Here is a 13,760-nt window from a genome sequence, read left to right on the forward strand (position 1 = left end):
GAAGACCCTTAACAGTACCGGCGCTAGCTCGGGCTTATATTTTTTATAGAAATTAGAGGGATAGCCATCGGGGCCCGGGGCTTTATCCTGAGGGAGATCCTCAATCACTTTCTCAATCTCCAGGAGGGACCAGGGGGCATCCAGCGAGAGGCAAGTTTCAGGGCTAAGCTTAGGTAAATTCAATGTGCTCAGAAAGGCCTGAATATCAGATTCCGCAGGCTGGGGAGTTTCAGCATCCGATTTTAAATTATATAGCTGAGTATAATACTCGGCGAATAAATTGTCTATCTCACTCGGGTCGGAGACCCTGGACCCTCCAGGAGCCGAGATGTACTGGATCCGGGCCTTAGCCCGCTTCCCTCTTAGTTTACGGGCCAAGAGTCTTCCAGCTTTATTACTAAAGACGTAAAATCTTTGATTCAGGCGAGCCAGATTGCGCTGCACTTCCTGAAGGTAGAAACCGTTCACCTCCTCTCTAGCTAGCAATAATTGTTTGTATATAGATTTATTAAGAGGATTTAACTTATGTTCCTCCTCAAGCCTCGCCAGTTTCCTCTCTGCAGAATCTAAATTGATTTTATGAGCTCTTTTAATCCTAGCAGCTGCCTGGATCAGTGACCCTCGGATTACAGCTTTCAGCGAGCACCAGTGGTTGAAAGTATTGGTGTCGTCAGGGGAGTTGTTGTCTAGATAAGATGTGATATCTTGCTGAATTGTTTGGAAAACCTCCGGCTGAGACAAAATGAACCTACCCATCCTCCAGAGTGCGTGCTCCTATGTCCCAATCAATAAAGAGAGGGGAATGGTCAGACCAAGACATGGGCAGAATCCTGATGTCGGTTATTGATGCTAGCGTCAGTCTGTCCGTCAATAGCAAGTCGATCCTGGAGTAAGAGGCGTGGGGATGGGAGTAGAAGGTAAAGTCTCTTTCCCTCGGATGTTTGACACGCCATGCGTCATAAAGGTCAAATTCTCCTAATATCTGTCCGAGGCCGGTAGGGGACCTAGCACTAGAAGGTCTCGACCTGCCGGGGGAGATTCTAGGTACACTAGATCTGTCGACGACCGGGTCAACAACTAAATTAAAGTCGCCCAGCATCAGGATGGCACCCTTTGCGTTTCGCTGGACAGCTGCACAGACTTTCCTGCAGAATTGTATTTGTCTGGAGTTAGGGGCGTAGCATGACACCAGAGTGACATCCTTACCTTCCAAGGTCCCCACTAGAATAAGGAACCTTCCCTCCGGGTCAGAGATTTGGGTCTCTAAAGTGAAGGGGCATGCCTGTGAAAATAAAATAGCTACCCCAGCCTTTTTGGTCTGGGCATTTGCCATATAGCAAGAGGGATAACGGCTATCAGAGAATCGGGGGGGGGTCAGAGCTCTTGAAATGGGTTTCTTGGATGGCAACTATACTCGCCCTCTTTTTATGAAAGAAGGATAGAGCTATTCTACGCTTTTGGGGAGAGTTTAGGCCCTTCACATTTAATGTAATGATTTTAACCATAGCTCACAGAATTATGTAGCATAACGACTAAGATAAGAGATATCAGAGAAGGCATTGTTTTGGATACCCAGATTGGATAGCATAAGGGGAGTGAGCTGAAGACAGGGGGGGTACACACACAAGGGAAATCTAGGGAACAGACACAATACAAAAACAACTTAAGTAGAGAGGCTCTCAAGGGAGCCCAAGTGAGGCGCCAAAGTAGTAACACCTCACGCATGTAGGGGGGGGGGTAGCAACGAGCTGCCCCGCTCCCCTCGGGAAAATTTCCTATTGGTACATAACTAACATTGTGGATATTCAAGGCTAACAGTAATGCGGTATCGAGGAGGTCCCCCACGGCCAGTCCCGCCACGCGAGCAGCGCACAGTACTAGCCGACAGGGGCATAGAGCTAACAGCTACAGCTGAGTCGCTAGGCCCACTTAATCACGGTGTAGGCACAGTAGACAAGTGATCAGCCGCCGGGGATCCCCCCGGACCTATGGTACAACATAACCTCCAAGCAGTTAGAGTGCATAGGGGAGAAAAAGAGTCGAAGTGAGAAGGGAAAAAACACTACATTTCAACTTCTAAAAAAATAACCTGGAACTGTAATACAAAGTCCACTGCAGAGCCTCCACCGGGAATTCTAGTTGTGTTTCTCGGCCACCGACCAGTCCGGCTGGAGTCGGCGGGGGGGGAGAGGAGGCGTTGGGGTTGTCCAAAATGTTCCATCTCGCAAGCAGCTTCTGGCCCTCCTCCACGCTCGAGATGATTATTGTGGAGCCTTCTCTGGAGACAAGGAGTTTAGTCGGAAAGCCCCATCTATATGGGATAGAGGCCTTGCGCAGGGCTGTTGTAATCGGAAGGAGAGAGCGTCTCTTAGCCAATGTGAACTGGGAGAAGTCTCCAAATAATTGTAGGGAGCCCAGGGCAGCAGCAGTGTCAGAAGAGGGTCTGGCCGCCTTTAGGAGAGCCTCCTTGATGTGATAGAAGTGGACTCTCATCAAAACGTCTCTTGGGGCACCGTCCGGGGCAGATCTAGGCCTTGGCAAACGATGGATCCGGTCTAATAGCAGGTCTTGGGAGGAGGCAGAAGGAAGTAGTTTTTTGAATATGTCAACTGCGAAGTCGTGAAGGCTGCTGTTAGAGATGGATTCTGGAACTCCCCTCAACTTTAAGTTGTTTCTGCGGGAGCGGTCCTCCAGATCGGCCACCTTCTCCCTCAGGGCCGACACCTCCCCCTCCATGGTATCATGGGAGTCGATTAGGGCGTTGTGGGATTCGACTATCTCTCCCATCTTGGTTTCTAGATGGCCAGTGCGTTCCCCCAAGTCATCAATGGATTTTTGGCACGTCTGAGACATGGAGCGAAATTCAGAGGTAACCTCGTCCTTAAATTGATGGAACAGAAGTCTCAATGTGCCCACCGTCAAGGCCTCTGAGTCATCTAACCGCGGTTGGGTGGAAAGCGATTGTGATGAAGATGGGTTTAGAGGGACCATTTGTTGGGGAGTCTCGGACGCAGGTTGAGACTGTGGAGCCAATAAGTCTCCTCCAGTGGAGCGTTTGGGGGAGGGTTTGAAGAAGGGGACCTGGGGAACCGATCCCACTGCCTTATGTTTTTTGGGAGGCATGATACTGAGAGGTGCTTAAATGAGTAGTGCCAGTTAGGGGGGCTCTTAGTAGCTAGACGTATGGGTTATTGACAGGGCTCTTAGAGGATATCAGACCTGATGTGCATGGAATTCCCAAGGGGAGCAGGGGGTTGCCAGACGCATCACATTAAGCCTGGAGGTTACATATCACAAAGGTGGGGTGAGAGGGAGTCCTGGGAGTCCCAAATCTGACCTGGCCGGGCCGCACCCCTATTTATATATTTAGCAAGCTATATAGATAATTTCCCCTAGGAGGGGATAGGGGGACCAGGTGAGGAGACCTCTGCCGTGTAGTGTGCGGCAAATGAAGGAGAGTGAAGGGGCGCTGGGGACCAGGCAGCCGGCTCTGGGGGGCTGGGAGCTCTGAAATGCTGCCGGGCTGACACAACAGCTTCCGGCGCACTATGCGCTCCAGCAAGCCCGCCGAGCAGCGGGCGACCTCACTTTAGAGGAGCCCAGCCGAGTATATGCCAGGGCAGGGGGGAAGTGCCGCTGCCCAGCCCGCCGAGCGTCAGGACCCCTGCACCTCCGCCGTGCGGTCAGCGGCCGCCGGCGCACTATCGCTCCCAGCGCTCCCCGGACCCGCCGCGTGTATAGAGCGGCCGGGGCACTCACCGGGGTGTCGCTGTGTCTAAGTGGTGCGGCGGTGCGTTCTGGATGGCTTCTCTCCTCAGCCGGCGTCCCCTCTATGCGGCTCCAGGTGGTTCCGGCGCTATGGAGCTTCCCACCCGGCTCGGCCTCCAACTCTAGGCCCTGGATCCCCGAAGCTCAAGGCCGCAATCCGCAGAAGCCGTTAAAACGGCTTCCCGACTCCGCTGCCTCAGGAGGACGGTATGGGGGGACTCAGGGGGAGCCGGGGGAACGGGGAGGGTGCTCTATAATGTAGACAGCCGGTTCCTGTGGTAGGATTCAGCGGGATCAGCCCGGAGCTTAGCGGGGTTGCTGCCTGCTCGTATGGCCGCCAAGCCACGCCCCAGTAACTTTTATTTCAACCTTCATGTCTTCTTAGGATGATTGACTGGATTATCTTCCATTTGCAAAATTTGCACATAACAATATATATCCTTCATCTACTAATTCCACTCCGTTCTTTAATAATGGTTTTCATCCCCATGTCCCAGTCTTTCATTCTCTTCCTGTCCTCGAGGTTCCAGCTGCAGAAACGGCTCTTCTGCCATTTTCAAAGATTTGGAAACAAACTCATGAAGTGTTGTCCAGAACTTCTCTAAGACACAAGTCTGCTGCCAATTGGAAAACCAAGCCTTAAAGTTGAGGTCACGTTTGGATATCAACACGTAGGGTGACATTCTATGCTTTGAGATAAATGCGCATGTTTTTTTAGCGCACCACATCGCCGCTATTCGCCATTTTTCAAATGGCACTTTTCAGTCATAATTCGATTATTTAATGTGATGCGCTTTGGAGCCTGAAAAGTGCGAAGAGGTGCGATTTGCGGCGAAGTGGTGCGATTTTAAGTCACAAAAAAGTGCGAGTTCTTCCGCCGGTCATGTGCGAGTTTTGGACCAACCGGAGTGCAATTTACAAAACTGTCTCCGCATCACTAAGAACCCCCCAACCTATTGGCCCACCTGTGTCCCCTCCATTATGCATCACACCCCCTATATAAAGGGGCATTGGCGCCATTTCACTCTTTGATAGGAAGTAAGGAGCATGGAGAGGAGCAGTGGCAGTGTGAGTACAGGAAGAGGTGTTGGTGGCAGAGTGAGGAGTGGCAGAGGGAGCAGTGGCAGAGTGAAGAGTGGCAGAGGAAGCAGTGGCAGAGGGATTAGTGGCAGAGGGAGCAGTGGCAGCAGCCAGCCAAGTGGGAGAGGCAGCAGTGTGGCAGGCAGCAAGGCCAGCCCCACACCAGGCCCTGGGCGTCCAGCCCCAGCAGGAGGAGGTGGAGGATCGACTGGCATCCCCATCCTACAGCCAAGACCTTGAACATACCCCACACCAGCTGCAGGAGGGCCACATGTCAGAGGTGGAGGAAGATAGTGGTGAGGAGGAGGAAGACACTGGCATGGAGGAGGAGGGGTACATGGCTGGAGTTGAAAATGAGGAGGAGGAGGTGGAAGCTGGCCGCACAAAAAGTGGCCGGAAGGTCCGCTTTTCATATGAGGAAAATGCTGCACTTGTCCGGGCTATCATGCCAGTGTTTGACCGTTTGCTTGGCAAATCTCACCACAAGACCACTGCACAGCGCAAAAGGGCTATGTGGAAGGACATCACCCAGGCGGTGAACGCTGTCAGTCAGCACAAGCGCCTGGTCCGCAATGTAAAAAAGAGATTCAACGACATCAAAAGGCAGTTGAAAAATAAAATGGCCATGGAGTTGGAGGAGGCCACCAAGACTGGAGGAGGAAGCCCCACCACTGTGTGCTACAATTCATATGAGGTGAAGCTGAAGCGCATCATACCCCCTGAGGTCCTGCCTGGCATGCACGTGGCGGATACCGATAGGCCGAAAACGCCATCCAGAGCTGGTAAGTGTGACCCCATGCAATCTTAAACATACATGCAAATGTTTTATAACTATAATGTTCACTTGTATTGTTATGCTAAGTAAAGTGCTGCTGTGGAACTTCATAGCCCAGCAAGGTCATGCACAAGAAATTGCCTGCTCCAACTTTCAAATTGCTCATAATGCTGGGCCCTGTAGTTCCACAACTGCTCATATTGATCAACACTGTAACATTCTTTCTAGCAGCCTAACATGTTTTCAACACTTCACTAGAAATGTGCAAGGTCCCCACCTGCTTCAAAGCCTCAATTATCGTCCCGGTTCCCAAGAGCTCAACTGCGAAAGACCTCAATGACTACAGGCCGATTGCACTAACATCAGTGGTCATGAAAGTGCTTGAACGTATGGTGCTGAACCACCTGAGAGTTGTTACAAATGCTCACCTCGACCCCCTGCAGTTTGCCTACCGAGCAAACAGAAGTGTCGAGGATGCAGTCAACCTAGGGCTGCACCACATTCTACAGCACCTGGACAGTCCAGGCACCTATGCAAGGATACTATTTGTTGATTTCAGCTCGGCATTCAACACTATCATCCCTCACATCCTGGAGCCAAAACTCCGTTCACTAGGAGTCCCAGAACCTACATGCTCCTGGATCACTGACTTCCTGACTGAAAGGAAACAGGCGGTGAAAGCAGGCGCATTCATTTCAAACACATGCACAATTAGCACCGGTGCCCCTCAAGGATGTGTCCTCTCCCCCCTGCTCTTCTCCCTCTACACAAACGACTGCACCTCAGCAGAACAGTCAGTAAAAATTATAAAATTTGCAGACGACACAACGGTTATCGGCCTAATCATGGATGGAAACGAGTCGGCATACAGACGGGAGGTGGATCGGCTAGCTAAATGGTGTAGCGGAAACAACCTTGACCTCAACCCCCTCAAAACGGTGGAGATGGTGGTGGACTTCAGAAGGAAACCAAATGCCATGAACCCACTCATAATATCTGACAGAGTAGTGTCGAGGGTCGACTCCTTCAAATTCCTAGGAACAAAGATTTCCTGCGACCTCAAATGGGGTCCTAACATCATTACAACTGTCAAGAAGGCTCAGCAGCGGTTGTTCTTCCTGAGGCAACTCAAGAAATTCAACATCCCGCAGGAGCTGCTGCTCATCTTCTACACTGCCATAGTAGAGTCTGTCCTTTGCTCCTCGATCACAATCTGGTTCGGAGGAGCAAACGAGAATGACAGACGAAAGTTGCAAAGAGTGGTGAGGATGGCAGAAAAGATCATTGGGGCGGAGCTCCCCACTGTCCAAGAACTATACCTAGCCAGGGTCAATAAGCGTGCAGGAAAGATCTTGGCGGACAAGCTACACCCTGGCCACAACCTGTTTGAACCCCTTCCGTCAGGCAGACGTTTTAGGTCCATCCCAGCAAAGACGACAAGAACTACAAAAGGCTTCTTCCCAATAGCTGTCCACCAACTAAACCGTATTGAACATACCAAATACTAACTCGAACTTTTCTAGATACATGTGAAATGTATGTGATGTATGTTTATGCCTCTCTTCCCACCCCCTTTGTGTTTCCTGATTGATGCTGCACTGTTACCACAAAAAATTCCAAGCATACGCAAGTATACCTGGCCAATAAAGATGATTCTGATTCTGATGTATGTGGCCAAAAACACAGAGGTGTACTGGTGGTTTAGCTGCCATGACTACATACCACAGATTATCCAATAGTTGTCATGTGACCACTAATTTAATAATAATTTAAACAAATAATAGTGTTGGGAAAAAAAATAAAAAATAAATGTTGAGGAAATAATGCAGTCCTTATCCAAAGGAAGTATTGTCCATTACAGTCATTTCAATGCATGTGTTTTGTAAATGCATATCCATTGTAAGGTCCATAATGGCTGGCCATCTTTCCTTGTACAGATTGTCCATCCCGAAGTGCTGCGGCATCCAAGACAAGAAGGCCCGTTGCTGCAGAATCTGCGGAAGCAGGTAAATTATCCAAAAAAACGCCATTACACATACAGTACACACACCCATGTCACATGAACAATATCTCACACTACATTCATCTCCTGCTGCTACATTGCAACGGAAATTAATGTCAGCTGAGCTAGGCATGTGACATATTATTCATGTCAATGTTACATGCTGTATCGGGGTACATGTGTAAGTACATAACACCCCTAGGTATGTGCGTCCAGCATCTCAAGCCCTATGTAAAACAGTATAGACGACAGTGTGGCCTATATATGCATCAGTACTTACCTCTTCATCTGTATCCACAGGTGCTATACAACTAGGGACCAACCAAACAGATTCTTCAATGATGGTGTTAGACGAAATGGACATCATTCTTGATCCGGTCGAGACCTTTGCGGCAGAGGAAGAAATACAGACCTCGTCACAGAGTGGGGTGTCTCCCAACCCACCCCTACCCACCAACACACCCCATACAGAAGCTTCTGCTTCCCAAGTAGCTAACTCCTTGGTTAATTTCAAGGACAAACAGTTAGAATTCATGGCCTCCCAAAGCCTCCAAATAGGTAACATCCAGGGGTACATGCGTGACACCTTCCTTCAGTTACGCAAAATTGCACGTAGTGTACGGGTAGGTGTAGGCACTCATGTGCGCATTGCTAACAGCATTGACACCCGTTTTGCTGAACAAACTGCTGCTGTAAGGGAACAGAATAGGCATATTGGCAGCCTGGCGCAAAGTATAGCTGCACTAACCCAATCATGCACAGCGCAGACTAATGCCTTACTAGCTATGCAGGCCCAAATACAGCAGCTGGAAGCCAATGTGGGAGGTGGCGCAGCATCAACCCTCAGCAGTGTATCCAGCACCCCAATAAGTGGCTCCCCCACTTCCCCACCCCGTCGGAGTGTTAGGACCCGTGGTGGCCTTGGTGCAGGGTCTAGAAGTGGTGTAGGGATGCCTGATGCTGGGAGAAGGTAGATCATATATATGTTTGTTAATTTTGTCTAATCCCAAACATCTTATAACATGCCCCCACAGTTGTTATGTTTCACCTGCAAAAATGCAGATTGCGTCTGAAAAAGTAGGCAGAAGTAAAAATGTCTAACCGCATACCATTGTGTTTGTAATGGTATATGACAATGGGATTGCACTAAAGTAGTGTGGGGTAACTCCATGGCCGGCAAAGGTTGTGGATCTACATATTCCAGCAGGCTCTGACTCTCATGGTTTGGACTGTAATGGTTGTAGTGTGTCAGGGCATGCTGGCACGTGTAGTTCCACAACACCAGTGAGCCTTGTTTCACTGCAAACTTCATTCATACATGTATCAAATGTACTTACAATCTAGATACCAGCAAGGGATAGGTCAGCACCACCATGTGCATCCGTTGGGCACTGTGTATTAGGGGGATGCAGTTGATTTGCCGGCGGTCGGGATCCCGGCGGTCGGAATCCCAACACTGGAATCCCGACCGCCGAAATCCCGAAACTTTCTCCCTCCGTGGGTGTCCACGACACCCATAGAGGGAGAATAAAATAGCGTGCCGAGCGTAGCGAGGCACCGGGCCCGCTGCGTGGCGAGCGCAGCGAGCCCGCAAGGGGGGGCGATCCATGTCCCCCCCTTGTCGGGATTTCGGCGGTCGGGATTCCAGTGTCGGGATTCCGACCGCCGGGATCCCGACCGCCGGGAAATCGTATCGGATCTGTATTAGGCTACATGTTGGTGGAAACAGATGGTATTGGTCAATAATTTGTTTATGAGTACACTTACAGCACAGGTACATTTTGGAGTACAGGGCACATGTGCTTACCAGAAAAGTAACGGCTGCTGATGTATGTCCGCCACAACTTCTTTAAAACAAGTAACACTTGAGTAAAATGCTTAGAGAAAGTGGCCTGTGATACCCCCAAGGCCCATGAGGTCAAAGACTGAGTGGAGCCTGTAACCAAATAGTAGAGGGCACACATTAATTTGTGCTGGCCAGACACTGCATAGTTGGCTCCCCCAAAAGGGTCCAAATCATCTCTCACCTGCTCATATAAGTCCAACAGGTTAATGCGGTTCAGCCTAAACATCCCCACAACCTGTTGATCCGAGAGGGAGTCCAGGTACAGGCGAGCACAATACATACGTGGGGTACGCAGTAGTCGGGGGGCTACCATGATCTGGTGCGCAGCTTCCTCCCTCCTGCGCAGCTCCTCCAAATGGGCCACATCACAGATATGCAACTCCAAAACACTCTGCAAAATATCCTTGTCTGAAACCCTCACAGGTGTCCTTAATGATGTTGGGGTTTATGTAGGGGTGTTTGGGAGTGAAAATGAGGGCACCTGTGGTGAAATTAACCATGTGTGCACTTGACCAAAATGAGTTCTGGGCCAAATCGCCAAACAGAACCTGTTCTGAAATAAGTCCGATTATTAGACACCTAAAAAGTGCGATTTGCGAATGCGCATTGCATTAAATAAGCGAGTTGTATACTTTTCTATATGAAAACATCTGGATGCGATAAAAATGCGAATTATTTTCGCACTTTTGGTCCGCATGCGTTAACGCACATAATATGCGATTTCAGTCCCTTAGCGCATCCCATTAAATTGGCGATTTGACGGGGAAATGCGATATCGCCATTTTGTTGTCTATTTAACGCCAAAAAACGCAAATCGCATCCCATAGAATGTCACCCTTAATCTCAGATTTAAAATCCCCTCAAAAAAGTTTGCTCCAAGGTTCATTGGAAGACCTCGTTTGCAGACTTCAGGAACAACATCGAATCCACCTTCCAGCTACAGAAGACCTCGTTTTGATTATGTATAAGCAAAAGGTACTAAAATACACACAAGGCAGACAGTCTTACAAGCCTCCTCTGGCAGGTCTGTATTACTGCAGCCTGACATCTGTATGTGCAGTCTCACCTGTCATAAGCAGGCCATTAGCACTTTGCCCGCCTCCTAATTCGCAGCCTTGTGAGTCAACCAGAATAAGGTCCCTTAGTACAGCCAAACAGCTCCTAACTGTCTGTGTTGAATGTTGTATTTGAAAAATGATGGTTAGGGGCTGATTGGGAGGTACTATATCACACTCCACTTGATCACTCTCCAAGGCAAAGCACTTCTCACCCTTATACCCCTTTCACAATGCAAATGATGGTCAGGCCTGGGACCGTGATACCAGGTCCGACCCAGTCTGGTGCTTTCAGATTAAACCCAGGTCGCCCATTATTCAGAGGGTGACCTGGGTTTAACTCTACATACAACCCAAGTCGAAAGGCCGGTTTAGTCAACCAGGGATAAACCACCACCAACCTTGGTCCAACCCGGGGTACTTGTGCAATGTGAAAGGAGAATAAGATCATATCTTTTAATTTTTATCCTATAATATCACTCTTAACTTAGAGGTTCGCATTTTGTTGGGGACCCCACTCTTATTTTTATTTATTTATGTATTTACAGTTTCTTATATTGCACTTTATAAATGTTGACAATACTGAAAGAACAAACGGTACTTGTGTATTATAGCGGTGCCCCCAATGTACATCGTACGATGAACGTATCGCATCGCATGCCATGTACCCGATGGCATGCGATGCGACGCGATTTTGACCCCCTATACGATCAAAAATCGTATAAGCACCCTCACGGGGCTCGCTGCACTCGCCACGCTTCGGGCTCGGTGGCTCGCTGCGCTCGCCACACTAATCTGTTATCAACTCCACGCCGACGTGGATAGTGGGGGTATGAAAAGGTCGTAGGACGCGTACCGCCGCCCCTCGTGTATAAGCCTAGCGAGCAGCAGAAGGTGGAAATCCTGATGGGACAGCTAATGGGGTCGGCATGCAGAGAAGTGGCCTCATGGCCGATGGAAGAGGGAAAAAGTGCGACAGACATGCTGAAGAAAATCTTCACCACGTTTGAAACGACGATCATCCCTGAGCTGAAGATGAAATTGTATGCCCGCAAGCAGCGGCCAAATGAGTCCCTAAGGGACTATGCCCTGAGTCTGCAGGAGACACTAAAGGCCATCACGGCAGTAGACCCGGAGGAAGTGCGAAACGCCGACGAAGCCCTAACGATTCAATTCGTTGAAGGAGCGTCCCAAGAGAACGTTAAGGTTTAACTGCGATTGCTAAAGTCACAGATGCCAGGCAAGACCTTCCGGGACTTTAAGACGGCTGCCCTCGCCATCGTCGGTAACCCCAAAGGAAGGGAGGAAGAGTACCCGGAACTGATTGGCTTCAGAGAAGGGGTGAAACCAACAGTAGCCACAGCCAGCGGCACGGAGAAGGCGAAACGGCCCCACGACTTGGCGGTACAGGGTGGCCAACAACCCGACAGGGACGCGATGCAGACACCCCAGAAACAAATGGAGGGGTTGGCCGTAGGGATGGCAGAGATGTAGAGGGAGATGCGCCAAATGGCAAAGGCCAACTCGGAGTAGGTGGGAACTACCCCGAGAGTACAGGCGGCGACCCTCCGACCAGTTCGACAGCCAAGGGCGCCCGATATGCCGCCGATGTCAAGAAGCCGGGCATACAGAAAGTAATTGCGGACAGGAGGAACATTTAAACTCCAACACCCCGAGGTTGAGGGCCGGACCTCGGGGCGAACTCAGGGAGTAGAACCAGACCCAAGTAAGTGGCGGCCCAAATTCATCGGACAATGCCCAATCATGCCGGTGACGATTGAAGGGGTGGAGATCCCGGCCATGCTGGACACCGGCTCCCAGATCACCACGATACAGCTTCCGACTCTTCGACAGCACTGGGATGAAGGCCCAGTGGTCCTACCCCCCCCCCCGTCGTGGCTACAGCTTATAGCCAGCAATGGCCTGGCCATACCCTGCGTAGGCTACTGGGAGGCGCCGACATCAGAATTGGAGACATGCTACTGCCTGAACAAGGATGCCTGGTCACGGCCGTGGAAGGAGATGAGTTTGCCCCCATTATCCTCGGGATGAATGTACTCCACAGGTGCCCCGACGAGCTAGTAACCACGCTGAAAGCTAAACTGACTAGGGGCGCCGACACGCCCCCAGCAGAAAAAGAAGGGGTGTTGGACGTGGTGCGAGAACAGGCCGCCGCATTCATCAAGCACCCGTCCGATATAGGTGTCGTGAGAGACATCTGCCATCGCATACCAACGGGGGAAGCTCATCCTGTGAAGGAACGGCATCGACCGGTGACACCAGCCCTCTACCAACCGGTGCGCCAGATGTTAGAAGAAATGAAGTCCAGTGGGGTGATCCAAGAAAGCCATAGCCCGTGGGCGGCTCCGATGGTCCTAGTCCGCAAGAAGGATGGACAACTGCGCTTCTGCGTCCATTATAGGTGACTCAATAGTGTCACCCACAAAGATACCTATCCAATCCCCCGGATAGAGGAGTCCCTGGCAGCCCTCAAGACCGCTAATTATTTTTCCACCCTGGACCTGACCAGTGGCTACTGGCAGGTCAGAGTTGCAGAAGAGTACAAAGAGAAGACGGCCTTTGTGACCCCCATGGGCCTCTACGAGTTCAACAGGATGCAGTTTGGCCTATGCAATGCTCCTGCGACCTTCCAGCGGGTGATGTAGCATTTCCTGGGCCACATGAATTTCGAGATTGTGTTGTTGTACTTGGACGACATCATTATATTCTCTGAGTCCTATGATGAACACCTCCAGCACTTGAAGAAGGTCTTCCAACAGCTCACCAAGTACGGCCTCAAGCTGAAGCCAGAAAAATGCCACCTCTTAAAGCCGGAAGTCAAATACCTGGGCCATGTTGTGAACGCCGAGGGAGTCACCCCTGATCCGGAGAAGATCAGAGCGGTGCTGGAGTGGCCCATACCCCAGATGGTGAAGGACATCCGGCGGTTCCTGGGGTTTGCGGGGTACTACAGGCGGTTCGTCCAGGATTTCGCTAAGTTGGCCGGCCCGCTGGCCGAAGTGCTCCGTGGGATCCCGAAGGAGGGGTACCATAAGAAGACCCCCATAGACTGGACCGACACTCATCAAAAGGCCTTCGATAGTCTCAAGCAGGCCCTGATTACAGCCCCACTGCTGGTGTACTCTGACTACAGCCTCCCTTTCCGGCTTTACACGGATGCCAGCAAGCAAGGACTGGGCGCAATCCTGGCTCAGAAGCAAGGAGGCCAAGAAA

Source organism: Crinia signifera, chromosome 4, assembly GCF_055691185.1.
Source record: "Crinia signifera chromosome 4, ASM5569118v1, whole genome shotgun sequence".
Taxonomy (NCBI): domain Eukaryota; kingdom Metazoa; phylum Chordata; class Amphibia; order Anura; family Myobatrachidae; genus Crinia; species Crinia signifera.